We start from the raw sequence: 15,406 nt of genomic DNA on the forward strand, positions 1-15,406 counted from the left end.
GTTCAATCCCGAGTCCAAGATGTCAAATGATGATCCATATTTCAACCAATCCCCAGCTGCCAGCGACATAGTGCATGTTTCGGTGTGTGTTGTTCCTGCGGACACAGTGTCTCCAATAAAAGATGAAATGGTGAAGAAGATTTGGGAAATCTGACTGGAAGCCAGTTTCTGGGTAAGAGAAGAAAATCACCATCTTCATTCTTTACCACATGCACAGTGTTTTTTATGATAATAATAATAACAATAATAATAATAATAATAATAATAGTGATAACAATAAATATTGTTATCGCACAATGCACAATGTGTTTGGGTCTGACAAGTCTGTCCAGCTTCCTCCCCTGCCAGCAGATCCGACTCACCACTAGGTGGTGATCAGTTGACAGCTCAGCCCCTCTCTTCACCTGAGTGTCCAAGACATACGGCCGGAGGTCAGATGACAAGACTACAAAGTCCATCATTGACCTCCGGCCTAGGGCATCCTGGTGCCACGTGCACTAACGGACACCCTTATGCTTTAACATGGTGTTTGTTATGGACAAACTATGACTAGCACAGAAGTCCAGTAACAGAATACCACTCGGGTTCAGCTCTGGGAGGCCGCTCCTCCAAATCACACCCCTCCAGGTAACGCTGTCACTGCCCACGTGAGCGTTGAAGTCGGCCAGTAGAATGACGGAGTCCCCCACTTTCCAGTACCCCTCCCAAGGACTCCAAGAAGGCCGGGTACTCTGCACTGCTGTTCGCCCCATAAGCCGAAACAACAGTGAGAGACCTATCCCCGGGCCTGGCTCCAGGGTCGGGCCCCGGTGACGCCATTCCGGGGCGACGTACGCTTCCTCATTGTCATTTTTTTCATCAAGGGCTTTGAAACCGCTCTTAGTCTGACCCATCACCTAGGACCTGTTTGCCTTGGGAGATCCTACCAGGGGCATTAAGCCCTGGACAACATAGCTCATGGATCATTCAGGTGCTCAAACCCCTCCACCACGATAAGGTGCCGGTTCAAGGAAGGGATTAATAATGATAATACATTTATTTTATTTAGCACTTTTCAAGGTACACAAAGACAAATTACAGGTTAAGAAGCAGAAAATTAAAACCACAGACTAAAATCATAAATATATGACCTGCACATCTGTTTGTCTCCTCTCAACTATACAATAACTTTACCATCACCTCCAGCCTCAGTGATCACAGAACTTCTCATCCTTACGTTAGTTGAGGTTTGAACATATTGTAATCATGTTAATATTTTATATATTAATCATTTGAATTAATTAATTATTTATTCATTTATCTATTGAAGACTGTTGAAACACACCTGGGAGTGACCTGCAGCAGTTCAGAACACAGCTGTCACGCGCTACACAATGAGGCAGCGTGTTCGACCCGTTACAGTGATCTTTCTCACAGAGAAGCTGCAACTGGATTCTGTTTGCATGTATGTCAGTAACACTGTTCTCCTGGCAGGGAAGTGGTCATTCTCACCAAAATAGATCCTCTAGAGATCTCTTCTGTTTCACTATCTCCTCATATCTATATTTCTGTTAACCTTGATGCCTCTCTCTGTCTATTACTAATTATCTTGTGTGGCCTGCCCTCTTCCAGGTCAACATCCCTAGTTAGCCAGACTTTTGACTTTTATATTTTGATACCTTAAAACACATACAACCGATCACCGTCTGGATTCAAGTTTTCTCCTTTACTGATCTTAGACGAGCTTAATTGCCAGCCAACTTATTATAAAACAAACTTCATTCAAACTGATGTTTGTTTCTGAGAAAAAAGTCGGAACTCTGATTTTTAATGGCATCATCACAAGAGAGTAGTGAGCAGCAGTTAGCAGTTACTCTGGTGATATCCTGCACCTTTGTGTTTGACACAAACGTTGACAGGTGGACAGATTTTACACATATGTCTTTAACTGTTCTTTTCTTAAAAACAGTTTTACTGTTTTATTCTTCAGCCATGGGAAAAGGACACTCCAAATTCTGTGCGTCCAAACCACCACGTAAGTTACGAAAACAAACTGTGGTTTTACTCCTGGAACATTACACCTTGTCTCATGATAAGTATTTTTTATAAAATTGTGTTTTCTGTCAGTTCTCAGCAACCCTTGGAGGGAAATAAACTTTTAAAAATAAATCTTTTACAGTGTAATTTTATCTGCTTCCTTGTTCAGTGAATACAAAGTCCCAGAACGTCTGACATCTGGGCATCAAACAGAAAATGGAAACTCAGCCACTTAAACTTGAAACTGTAATGTAATGTTTCCCTCCCTGAGCAGGGACAAACAGAGCGCTCTGCAGTTTGTGAAGAACTACAAACCTCATGTTGAAGGTCAGCAGATCAGGATTCTTCTTCATGGACCAGCTGGAGCTGAAAAGTCCAGTTTCATCAACTCTGTTCAGCAGGGCCGTTTCTGTCTTTTTGGGGGCCCTATGCAAGATGCTTTTGAAGAAGAAGATTTTGTCAAACTACGATGGATAGATTCCTAACCCTTTTGAGTGATCCATAAAGATGCAACAATCTATTACATTTTAAGAGGAAAACAGGCTAGAGTCGTGAAAACCTCTCTCAAATTATACAAAATACAAGGTTAACAATAGGGATCCTTGATAGGTCAATAAATGAAACTGGTGGAGTGTCCTCAATTTAATTTTATTTTAAGTTGACATTAAACATATAACATACATACACCCAAAACTAAAGTTAAAGTTGTAGAGAAAATAAAATAGGCTATTACTTAGAAAAGAAAATCACAATGAGCCAGCATCCATATCAATATGCAAACAAAAAAACTAACAAGCATAATGCTGTTGAGGTAGTAAGGAACCTTTCAAATGTAACACAAGCCCTTCAGGACCAACACAATAAACCAGCATACAATAAAATACAACAATGAAAACAAACCAACAATAAAAACAATACTTTAAAGGGACCATACAGAACTATATAACACAATCACACCACTTTGTGATGATTATCAGTATCATCTGAGTCTTGTGTTTTAAGCAGATCTACCCTAAGCCCCACCTCAAAATTTCTGCTTCCTTGCCAGCATATGAGAGCTGCTTGCCAATCTCTGGTGCTGAAGGCGGCAGTGCTGCTTCCTGTTCTGCGGCTCCAAAATACTTCAGAATTGCTCCTGCAAAGACGAAACTCCTCAGGTCACCAAGCAAAACAGATCCTAAGCAAATATTCATACTATATAATTGAGTTATGTTACACTAATGGAGAAATTCATAATCTGTTTTTATTTTCTAACCTTGCAATATACAGCACAGTGTCCCTTTAAAGCAGTGGTTCTTAACCGGTGGGGCCAGCCCCCCCGGGGGGTCGCGGACACTCCCCTGGGGGGGCGCGAGTAGGCTACAGGATGGGAGGAAAAAAATAATTTAAAAAATCACGAAAATTCCCCCCATGTCGAAATGCAAGTGGTAGGACTATTCAAACACACAAACAAATCATCCTTCTGGCGACTTTTTTTGTCAAAAGCGACTACCGACAAATGTATCTTTTACTGGTGTTATTGGAGACTTTTGTGGTGTTTGGAGACTCTGACTTGAAAGCACATATCACTCTGCAGTTACTGTGCTCAACGAGCAGCGGGTGCTGCTGTGAGTCCCTCCCCCGTCCAAAAGCACTCACAGGCGGTCAGTCTCTCAGTAGCCTCGCGCAGCAGTCAAGCCTGCAGTCAGAGCAGAGAGGAGACACACACCACTCCGCGTCCAGGATGTAAATGAATCGCGGATGCGCATGGCCGCCGCCGCTCCGGCGTACAGAGCGGGGTGTAAATATACCATATATTAACAAATAATAGCCGGGTTTCAATTAACTGCAGGGTCCCTTTAAACACCGAGTGCAGGTGTATATTTTGATAAATAACCAAATAAATGCCAGGTCTAATTCATTTATTTTTTTAAAATCAAGAAAGAAGACGTGACTACTGACACTGCACGTTTTTCTTCTTCGTCTTCTTCACATATTGTGCTTGCTTCCTGTCAGTCAGCATCACATTAATGATCACCATGGCTCCGGTGCAGCAAAAAATAAAAAGTACGACTTGGAATTCAAACTTTCTGTCGTAAAATATGCAGAGGAAAACTCGGGAGTGCCGCTAGACGTTTCTCTGTCGGCCCCAAGAGAGGGAGAGATGGGCGAAAAAATCAAACTGAGCTTCAGCGTCTGTCTGAGAAGGACAGCAACAGGGCCAGGCTGCCTGGTGGAGGGAGGAAGAAGGCTAGCGAGGAGCCTGAGATAAACATGCAGGGATGAGTTATCAGCAAACGGGCACGCCACGAGAGAGTGTCCCGCAAAATGATCAGGGCGAAATAAATGTCCGCCACCGTGAGTGACAGCAGAGATGAGGAGTTTGCAGCGAGTGCTGGTTGGCTGAATCGTTTCCTCCGCCGCAACAACTTCACTTGCAGAAAGATGCCAGAGAATTCACCGAGAAGCTGGAGAAGTTTGTGACATTTTCATCCTGGATTTTTGTGAGGAAGGAATTAAATGCCTGTCCCAAATTGCCGCCTGGTCTGTTCAGTGATTGAAACAAATAAATGCCCTGACTATTATTTGGTATTTTAAGGTATGATAGCTCGCTCGGCCGGGGAGAGAGACACGTCACAGTGCTCAGCTGCAGACACAGCAGAGAGGTGACGAGACGAGACTCATCATGACTGACAGGCATCAAGGCCACTCAGCGTTACCTTACTGACCCGCCCCCAGATATTTCATTCACAAAAACAGGGCCTGTGGCAATTCTGGACAGCTGTTTTTTTTTCTTTTTTTTCTTCTTCTTCCTTCGTGGGCCCCTGACGGCGTCTGTGTGTGTGTGTGTGTGTGTGTGTGTGTGTGTTGGGGGGGCGGGGGGGCAACTGAACCAGCTTTGGGGGGGCCCAGCTTGCAAAAGGTTGAGAACCCCTGCTTTAAAGCATGCACCCATTTTGAAAGGTGTCACTTTTAAGCAGTTTCAAAGAGTTATAAAACAAAGATAAATGACTGATGAGCTTTATGTGATATTGAAGGAATATCTTAGTTTATATTTCACAGAGTATTACAAAGTGAACTACTTGCTTAACTGATGATTTGGTCTTAACTTATATTCTGTGGGCAGAACTAACAGTCCTATATAGTATAGTTCACTTTAAATGAACTTTAATTTGTGTTATTATGATTCTTTTGAATAAAACAAAGTAAAACATCAAAAACATAAGTAAACTATAGGAATGTAGGCAAATGTGTTCAAATTATATTGTCACAATAAGTATTCTAATAAATGTGGAAAAGAAAGATATATGCATTAGGGTTGTTTAGCACACTTCACATTAGAGACCTACAAACTGAGGAAACACTAAAATTGATAAATTAATCATAAAAACAATCCTAAAGTGATGTTATGTGACAAATATTGAAGAGCAGAGGAGGTCTATGATGGACCAGCAGCTCCACTGGATGAGGATCCAGCAGACATGACAGATATCTGCCTAACACACACACACACACACACACACACACACCCTCCCTCACAAATATAATGCCAACGAACTGGACCTGCTGTGATTCACCAAAACGGGTGTCACTTCAGTCAATCAGTGTTATGACATTCACATGTGAGATACATTTTATTTTAGCCCTCTCCTAAAACAAACACTTAAGCTAGCTAAAAAATTCGGCATTTTAGCTAGCCCCTCCAACCCACATAATGAAAAAAAACCCTTACCTTTATTCTGCGAGCGTTTTTCTTCATCTAGTTTCTTCTTTTTTTCTGCGCCAGATGAATACACTAGTTTGGACGCCATGCCGTGAATGACCTGAACTTACGGCTCGGCGCAATTCCCCGCCCCCTCCTAGTTTAGTAGTACTGGTCGTCATAGCAACGCGGCGTGGTAGACACCAGATCTGACCAATCAGCGGGCCAGGTGTCAGGTCCTTTTCACATCTTTTCCTTCGGGTCATTCCTCAGGTATTGCAGCTGACCTTGCAACTTGAGGGGGCCCCCTAGTGGCGCGGGGGCCCTATGCACCCGCATAGTCCGCTTATAGCAAGAAACGGCTCTGCTGTTCAGTGTCCTACGAGGCAGAATGTACACTCATGAATGAAGTTGATGAAGCTCAGTTCAGGGCCCAGAGAGGTCCAGACCAGACTGGCTCTGCTCCTGTGAGCCAATCAGCTGCTGCCCCTCTTCGGACAATATAAGGAAGCTGAACTTCCTCCTTATTCACTTTACTTTCACTTTGGCTGATGATCTGCAGCAGCACGGTACGTGTTCAATGTGTTAGCTCATGTAGCAGTTAGCTGTAAACACAGTTCTTTAATATATCTTCTGTGTCATCATCAGACACGTGTGTGACTTTTTGCTCAGAATCAGGATTAAACTGCAGGACCTGAAACCCGTTCAGATCCAGAGAGAAAGAGCTTGATGAAAACGAAAGTAAACGCGAGAGACTCGAGGCACTTTAAGACAAAACGTTCATTGATCCTGTTTGAACTTTGTCATAGATCAATGTTTGTCATCAAACTGATTGTAACGGTGTTTATCCACCGAGCCGAGCCACCGTGCCGAGCCGAGTAGTGTGCGGTTGTTAACACTGACTTCCTGTCTGTGTTTGTTCCGACTGTCGCATCTTCAAAGCTTTGAACAGGAAAGTGCGTTGGTGCGCTTCATGGTGCGTTCAGGAGCAGGTCGTAAACTCCCACTCCCATGACTGTGAGAGTTGTTTAAAACAGGACGGATTCTATTTTATCTCTTATTTTCCTTTGTTGAAATACATACTTCCATCTTACACAATACACATGCAGAACTACACTGACATAGTTTGAAAAAGAGTCAGATCAATTTGTTTTCTACAAATGTCACCACATCACACATGCGTGTGTGTGTGTGTGTGTGTGTGTGTGTGTGTTTCTGACTTTGTACATTTGGCTGCCTGTTAATGTTCCCAGGGGCCTCATTTATAAACATTGCGTACGCACAAAAGAAGGCGTACGCCACTCTCTACGCACACCGTGGGATTTATAAAAAGAGAACTTGCCGGGAAAATGTGCGGTCCTCCACGCCAACTCTGACCCATGCGTACGCACATAACTGGGGTAAGGAGAAACTGCGCCACTGATGGCAGAAGAAAGAAACGGGAGAAACTGTGTGAAACTGATACTGATCGTGTAAAATAAATAGTAGTATTACCTCTCATATATGAACAGTTTATTTGCAAGAAATGTATTTAAAAAAATATATATATATTTCTACAATGAATAAACAAACAACTCCCTGGAGTGCACACAGGAAACACGATTTAGGACAAAATAAGACAACAGTAGAGCAAATTACGTTTACACTGATATGAATGCAGTTTAATCTATTAATATCCTATATCATATAGACCATTTCGTTTCATCTCCGTTTTCAATGCATAACGCATAAAACACTTTGTAACTGTGTTTTGTTGCCATACAGATAAAGACTATAATTATCTTTTATTGTTAGTCTGAAGGACTGTTTGTCAATCAGGGTAATTCTCACACGTGTAGCAGATATTACCTAGTAGATGGGTATATAAAGGCATGTATTCACAATGCGTTATGGCGCACAATGGCTGCTTTGGCACTGTTGGAGGATGTGGCAAACGGAAGGATACGGAGGGAGCGGAACTTCAGAGACCATCAAGATCCACTGGCCAACAGTGACGAGTGGCTGATGAGCCGTTTCCGACTCCCACGAGCTGTCCTCTTGGATCTATGTGCGGTATTGGGCCCAGCGTTAGAGAGGAGCACCCGCAGAAACCACGCCGTGCCAGTCCCGCTTCATGTGCTCACAACACTCAGGTTTCAACCAGCACATTCCAGAGGGAATTGACAGGTCAGGGATATCCCAGCCAAACTTTAGCCGTGTCATGCCAGACGTGTTAGGAGGTATAATTGGTTTGTCGCAGCAGTACATAAAGTTTCCTTATACGGTGAACAGGCAAATAAAAATTTACACATTTAGCGTGGAGTGTGATTTATAAAGGGAAATCGGCGTAGGATGTGTGTGCGCACTGTTTTATAAATCAGGATATTTTTGTGCGTACGCACTTTCTGTGTTTCGTGCGTACGCAACCTTTTGACGTCAATCCTACGCACAGTTTTATAAATGAGGCCCCTGGTTTTGACATGGACCGTCTGTTGGATTGTGACTTTGGGCAGTGAGGAATTTAGTTCTTGTGGGTTCTGTTGGACCTTTACTACTGTCGCAACAATGCAGTTGTGGACTCGAGCTCAGAATTAAAGGACAAGAGCAGATCTGGGGCCTCATTTATAAAACTGTGCGTAGAATTGACGTCAAAAGGTTGCGTACGCACGAAACACAGAAAGTGCGTACGCACAAAAATATAATGATAAAATGTGGCGCACCTGTGTGCGGGTCATACCACGCCTATGTGTGTCTATGAATATTCAGAGAAACGCCCCTAATTAATATTCATTCATGACTGAAAGCATGCCGAGAGCAGAGAGAAAGGCGAAGATGCGCAGTTCCACCCAGTGTGAGGTGGAAGTTCTTGTCAGGGAAGTGGAGAAGAGGAAGGCTGTATTATTTGGTGGACAGTGTTGGGTCGGGTCACCAGTGCCAAAAAGGCTCTAGAGTGGCAGCATGTGGCAGACAATGTAAATGCTGTTGCCTCAGAAGGTCGGAGTGTGGCCGAAGTGAAAAAAAAGTGATCAGTCATAAAAGTGGAAGCAAAAAAGCGTCTGGCGTCACACAGGCAGAGCGTCTGTGTGACGGGCGGGGGAACGGGCCAACCGGAGCTCACCTGCTGGATGAACAACTGACGGGGATCATCAGGGAATCCCTCCTGAGTGACGTGGTGATGGAGGTGGAGGGGGACACCGGTGCCGGCCCAATTCATTCTCACTCGGTGCTCTTATAGCAACATGAGTGCAGTTAGTGGCACCGATTACATTTGGGAAACCGGACATTGCTGGAAATTGCGCATTTTTATTTGCCTGTTCACCGTATAAGGAAACTTTATGTACTGCTGCGACAAACCAATTATACCTCCTAACACGTCTGGCCTAACACGGCTAAAGTTTGGCTGGGATATCCCTGACCTGTCAATTCCCTCTGGAATGTGCCGGTTGAAACCTGAGTGTTGTGAGCACTTGAAGCGGGACTGGCACGGCGTGGTTTCTGTGGGTGCTCCTCTCTAACGCTGGGCCCAATACCGCACAAAGTTCCAAGAGGACAGCTCGTGGGAGTCGGAAACGGCTCATCAGCCACTCGTCACTGTTGGCCAGTGGATCTTGATGGTCTCTGAAGTTCCGCTCCCTCCGTATCCTTCCGTTTGCCACATCCTCCAACAGTGCCAAAGCAGCCGTTGTGCGCCATAACGCATTGTGAATACATGCCTTTATATACCCATCTACTAGGTAATATCTGCTACACGTGTGAGAATTACCATGATTGACAAACAGTCCTTCAGACTAACAATAAAAGATAATTATAGTCTTTATCTGTATGGCAACAAAACACAGTTACAAAGTGTTTTATGCGTTATGCATTGAAAACGGAGATGAAACGAAATGGTCTATATGATATAGGATATTAATAGATTAAACTGCATTCATATCAGTGTAAACGTAATTTGCTCTACTGTTGTCTTACTTTTGTCCTAAATGAATGAATGAATGAATGAATGAATGCTTTATTTCAAACATGTGAATAATATATTACACTTGAAGCACTAGTCATTAAAACCCTTTGTATGTTTGAAAAGGAGTAGGAAGAAGCATTAGCTTATTAATTCCTACCCCTTCTCCACTTAGTACCTAGTACTATAGGTTATCTTACTTCCTGTGTCTCCTGTTTTTTTTTTTTTCGTTTTTTTAATACTCTCAACAAAACAAACAATCACCAACAAACAACACAATAACCGCTTGTGTAAAAATAAAATAAATGACAAGTATGGCAAAATGTGAGAACCCTAGTGTTTGTCATACCCCTCTTCTGCCCTGTACCTTGTAAATACCATCTGTTTGTACCGCTGTTTGAATCTGCTCATGGTTGGACATTGTCTGAGCTCCTCCGCTAGTCTGTTCCACAGTTTCACTCCACATAGTGAAATGCAAAAGGTTTTTAAAGTTGAGCGTGCATACAGATGTTTTAGATTCAGTTCCCCCCTCAGATTATATCCCCCTTCTCTTGGAAAAAACATGCTTGAATATTTACTGGTAATGTGTTGTTTGTTGCTCTATACATGATTTGTGCTGTTTGGAAGCTCACCAGATCAGTGAGTTTCAGTATTTTTGATTTTGAGAATAAGGGGTTAGTGTGTTCTCTGTAACCAGTCTTATGAATTATCCTGATTGCTCTTTTTTGCAGAATCGACAGTGGTTGTAGTGTAGATTTATAAGTATTGCTCCAAATCTCTGCACAGTAACTCAAATACGGTAATATCAGTGAATTGTAAAGAATGTGGAGTGATTTGTGGTCCAGAAAGTGTTTTGCCTTACTTAGTACTGAGATGCTACGTGACAGTTTGCTTCGAACATGCTTTATGTGAGGTTTCCATGTTATTTTTTCGTCCATAATTACACCCAGAAATCTATTTTCATGTACCCTTGCAATGTCCACCCCGTCTATCTGTATCATTGCTTGAGTGTTTATTTTACAGTTCCCAAATAACATGCATTTGGTTTTGTTTAAATTTAAAGATAATTTGTTTTTATCAAACCACCTTTTTAATTTACACATTTCTTCAGTGATACACCCCAGAAGCTCCTGTAAGTTCTTCCCTGAGCAAAACATGTTTGTGACGTCAGTAAATAGTACCAATTTCAATATATTTGAGACGTTAGATATATCATTTATATATAGAATAAACAAATAAATTATGTTTCCTGTGTGCACCCCAGGGAGTTTCTTTGTTTATTCATTGTAGAAATATATATATATTTTTTTAAATACATTTCTTGCAAATAAACTGTTCATATATGAGAGGTAATACTACTATTTATTTTACACGATCAGTATCAGTTTCACACAGTTTCTCCCGTTTCTTTCTTCTGCCATCAGTGGCGCAGTTTCTCCTTACCCCAGTTATGTGCGTACGCATGGGTCAGAGTTGGCGTGGAGGACCGCACATTTTCCCGGCAAGTTCTCTTCTTAAAAATCCCACGGTGTGCGTAGAGAGTGGTATAAGCCTTCTTTTGTGCGTACGCAATGTTTATAAATGAGGCCCCTGGTCTGTAGTCTCTTTGTCAGACTTGAACATGGTTCACAAAAGATCACAGAAAACAATAAACACTTCCGCTGAATGGGGAAGAGACTGAACTTCAATTAATTCATTAGCAAGGACAGCAGTAGCATGAATGTTAAGGTGGGTACACACTACAGGATAATCGGGGCTATTTTTGTCAGCCAGTAATAGGCCTAAAACAACCACCACTGCATCTTCCGGTTCGTCCGCCATGTTTGTTTACACTGAAGTCACGTTTGACCACGCGAGATTTGTAATATTGAGCGTGAAGAACCTGATACTCTGCTGAAGAATCGGTTAGTGTGTGGTGTGCACTACGGAGAACACCACACACTATAAGATCAGCAGAGAGAGATCTTGTGCGATCTGTCTTTTGTTATCATCACCTGTGTGGTCTCCTAATCTGTGAAGGTTTGAAAAATCCTGTAGTGTGTACCCGCCATTAGCAGTGGTAATGATAGCTGTAACTCAAACAAAACTATTCTTATGTACTGAGGACCTGCATAGTTTTCTGGGTTAAATTGTAACCTGAACTGTTCATTTACTGCCTCCATAACACCCGATGCCGAGCTTGGTGGATGAAATGATCGTCTCAGATTGTACTGATCTCTGTTTAATTTATTTTATTTTATTTTAGGTTTAAGCACATGATTAAGTTATTTGTCAAAAACGATAAAACATTGTCAGGAAAGATGATAAAAATACCAAAACACACTGTGAAGCTTCAGAAGTTGACAGGAGCAAAAGAGTGGTGGAAAGATCTTTTAAATCTCCTTCTACAGTTTATAACATTTATTCATTGATTTGCTCGTCTACCAAAATACATGTTCACTGAAATATGTTAAAATACTTACAGCAGATATTGGTGTGCAATTTTTTTTGATTAATTTATCATAAAGCTGTACTTTTATTTTTTGATTGCTTGACAGCCCTAATTTAAGTGTTTCTCATCATTTATTTTACACGTTTTCTCCCAAAGTGTCCAGTTATTTCACTTCAAAGCAAACAGTAAAGAATTCATTCAAACATGAGCTCAGAATTTCACTGTAAATGCTGATGTGCTATTCTCCAGTGATGGGAGGAGTATTTTCCAGACTATTCTCTGACCCACCTCCTTCTCCACGTGAGTTTGTTTAAAATAAAAAATAACCCTTATTGATAGAAAAATTTCACGTTGTTTCATGATGACTGTATGTTTTTATGATCTTTCGTGTTTTCTGAACATTTTTCATGCATTTTTCAGCTCTGCAGCATGTGAAGGACTACAAACCTCCGACTGAAGGGCAGCACATCAGGATTCTTCTTCATGGACCAGTTGGAGCTGGAAAGTCCAGTTTCATCAACTCTGTCCAGAGTGTCTTACGAGGCAGAATATACAGACAGGCTTTGGCCGATAACGTCGAATCTACATCTACATCTTTCACCAGAAAGGTATGAAGAACCTTTGATTGTGTTGATAAGAAAAGAAAACTCCATGTCATATAAAAACATTGCAAACTTTGGTCATGCATTCTGGTTGCAGAGTGTTGTGTCTGGACACAACACTTGGCCTCTTCAAACTCCAAAGCAACTACAAAAACTTAACACTGTCAAGTAAAACTAAAGACAGATTCTACAGATGCATGTTCTATTCTCACCTGAAATGTCTTCAGAAAGACATTTCACTGGGCTGTTTTTGTGGTTTAAGAGTTTCCGTACTAGCTGCCATGTTAGCTTGTTAAAATTGTTGTGCTGACATTTTCAAGTAAGCTCAAAGTTTCTCGTTGCACCTTCTCCAAACTTGGCGCTAACGTTACCTCCGTTGTGGTATATGCTGAGAGACGGCACTGCACGGAATTAGAGATGCACCGATCAGGATTTTTGGGGCCGATCACCAAAAGCAGTATCTGCCGATCCCGATATTGCCGATCACCGATCACAGCGTCAAATCCATAAATTCTTCTATATTGTTGTCTTGTGTAACTTTCATATATTTAATTAATGATTCTTCTTACACAACATTGACATTGTATTATTAAGTATAAAATTAGGAGATGAGAAAGTTTCATGAATTGACCATCGTTTTATTGCAGGCTGAGGCAATGTGCAATATTTCACACTCTAGTGGCTCTTAGAGACAACTTGGACTCAGCTTACACAGAGTAACTGTAGCTTACTAGTGGGAATGCAGTCAGGGTGGGAATTTCCTCATTTTAGGGGCACCAAGGCCACATGACAGGGCACAAAGGCCACTGAGTAAAATGTGTTGATTTACCTTTCAGACTGATACCATAACATCCTAATTTATAATAAGACATGGATTATGTATTAACACATTTTTTTTATACCAAAATCAAGTTAAAGTTACATTGGAAAGTAGTTTTTGTTAAGTAGGGTTAGGGTGAGGTGGGTTTTGTGACACCTCACTGAATATTAGTGTTATTGAATATTTCTCCAAATAGAAATTCCCCAAAATTATGGCAAAGCACATTTTTTCCAAACAAAAAATTGTAGAATAACCAGCAGGAGACCACTGATGTGTGGAGTGATTTTGGTGACACTACACTCTGAATAATAGTGAAGTTATTGAATATTTTTTGTAGTTTCTCTTTTCAGTGTTGCACTTTGTAGACGGTCCCTGCGCCCTCGTCTCACAGCTGGCTGACCATACAGACCAGAGTTAATGTCCAGACGCTCGTTTAGATTAACATACGGTAGTAGCTCGTTGTCTTCCTCACTACGGTAGAAAAGAGCCGTTGTATGTGTTTTAACAAGGTTTCACTTATGAGTTACTGATCCGGGAAGTTCGAATCTGTGAATATATTTCCATCTTTACTGGACTAAATCCTACCACATAAGTCAGTTACGTATCATGTCAAAACCGGCTGAGCTCGCTGTGCTGTAAGTTTCGTTCTTCTGTTTTGAGACGCTGCTGCTGTTTGAGAGGCTTTCACGTGAGATCATCGTGATGATGAGACTCAAGCTACACTGACCGGGCCAGGGGCACAGAGGACACTGTGGCCGTACGGTGAGGTTTTTTTTCACGCTGCATCAAGGCCAAAGTGCGGGGCAACGGCGGCCATGAAATTCCCTCCCTGCATGCAGTCAGTTCACTGTCTCTATATTGAAACGTCATCTGATCAGCCTGATTTGATCTATTTTGAGAACTCCGATCAAAACTGATAGGGACATTATCGGCCGATTGCGATCGGTTGCCGATCGATCGGTGCATCTCTACACGGAATAGCGGAGTTTAGCACGGCGCATGACCTGCATCATCGGTAACGATATATCTGGATGAATGTAGCGAAGGAGACGGCTTGCGAAGTTTCTTTGACAGAGACAATGATAGTTGCCAAGCATAATATAACAATAGCACCATGGATACTGGCAGCCAAAGTTGTTATATTAAAGTTCATTATTCTAACAGCTGTAAGAAATCGTGTAACAGGCTTCATAGTCTCTATAGATGGCCCACTGTGGTTCCTGATTAATTATTTTTTAAATTGTTTCAAACAGGTGTGTGATTGACCTGGATATGAAGTGTCCATAGCGCAAAATGTTATAATGTTAGTTTCTAAAGAGACAAGACTGAGCCCACTCTCCACCTCTCCTCGTTAAAAGAAAATAAAAATAAAAATCAGCAGTGGTGTTCCGCCGCTGCTAGGTGCATAAAGGGGAAACACTGTCATAGTAACTGAACTTTTCTTTGTGTGATTGTTACAGTTCAGAACCTACAAGATCCCAAAAGAAGGCGGACAGTCCTTTTATCCTTTTGTCTTAAACGACATGATGGGCCTGGAAATAAGAGACGGAGTCCTTGTGGACGATGTCAAACTGGCTCTGAGGGGACACGTGAGGGACGGTTACAAGGTACAGCTGCTGCGGATGTTTCTGCTACAAAATCAGTGTGATTCTTTTTCTTTTTTTACACATTGAAACTATCAGTTGACTGACTTTAAATGTGTTTATTCCTTGCAGTTACATACTCACTGATACATTTTTCAACTGTCGTTTGATCAGATTTAAATTTGTTTTCCAGTTCAATCCTGAGTCTAAGCTGTCAGAGGACGATCCATTCTACAACAAAAACCCAAGTACCAATGACAAAGTTCACGTTCTGGTTCTGGTCATTGATGCCAACACAATGTCTATGATTAGTGATGAAAGTGTGCAGAGGTTTCGGG

The 15,406-nt window shown here is 41.8% G+C and overlaps 1 protein-coding gene across 1 annotated transcript in view; it reads left to right on the forward strand.

The window, feature by feature from the left end:
- Positions 1–15,406, forward strand: part of LOC115574089 (NACHT, LRR and PYD domains-containing protein 14-like) — a 915,401-nt gene that overhangs the window by 441,143 nt on the left and 458,852 nt on the right. The window lies entirely within an intron of this gene.

This window comes from Sparus aurata, chromosome 22, assembly GCF_900880675.1.
Source record: "Sparus aurata chromosome 22, fSpaAur1.1, whole genome shotgun sequence".
NCBI lineage: Eukaryota > Metazoa > Chordata > Actinopteri > Spariformes > Sparidae > Sparus > Sparus aurata.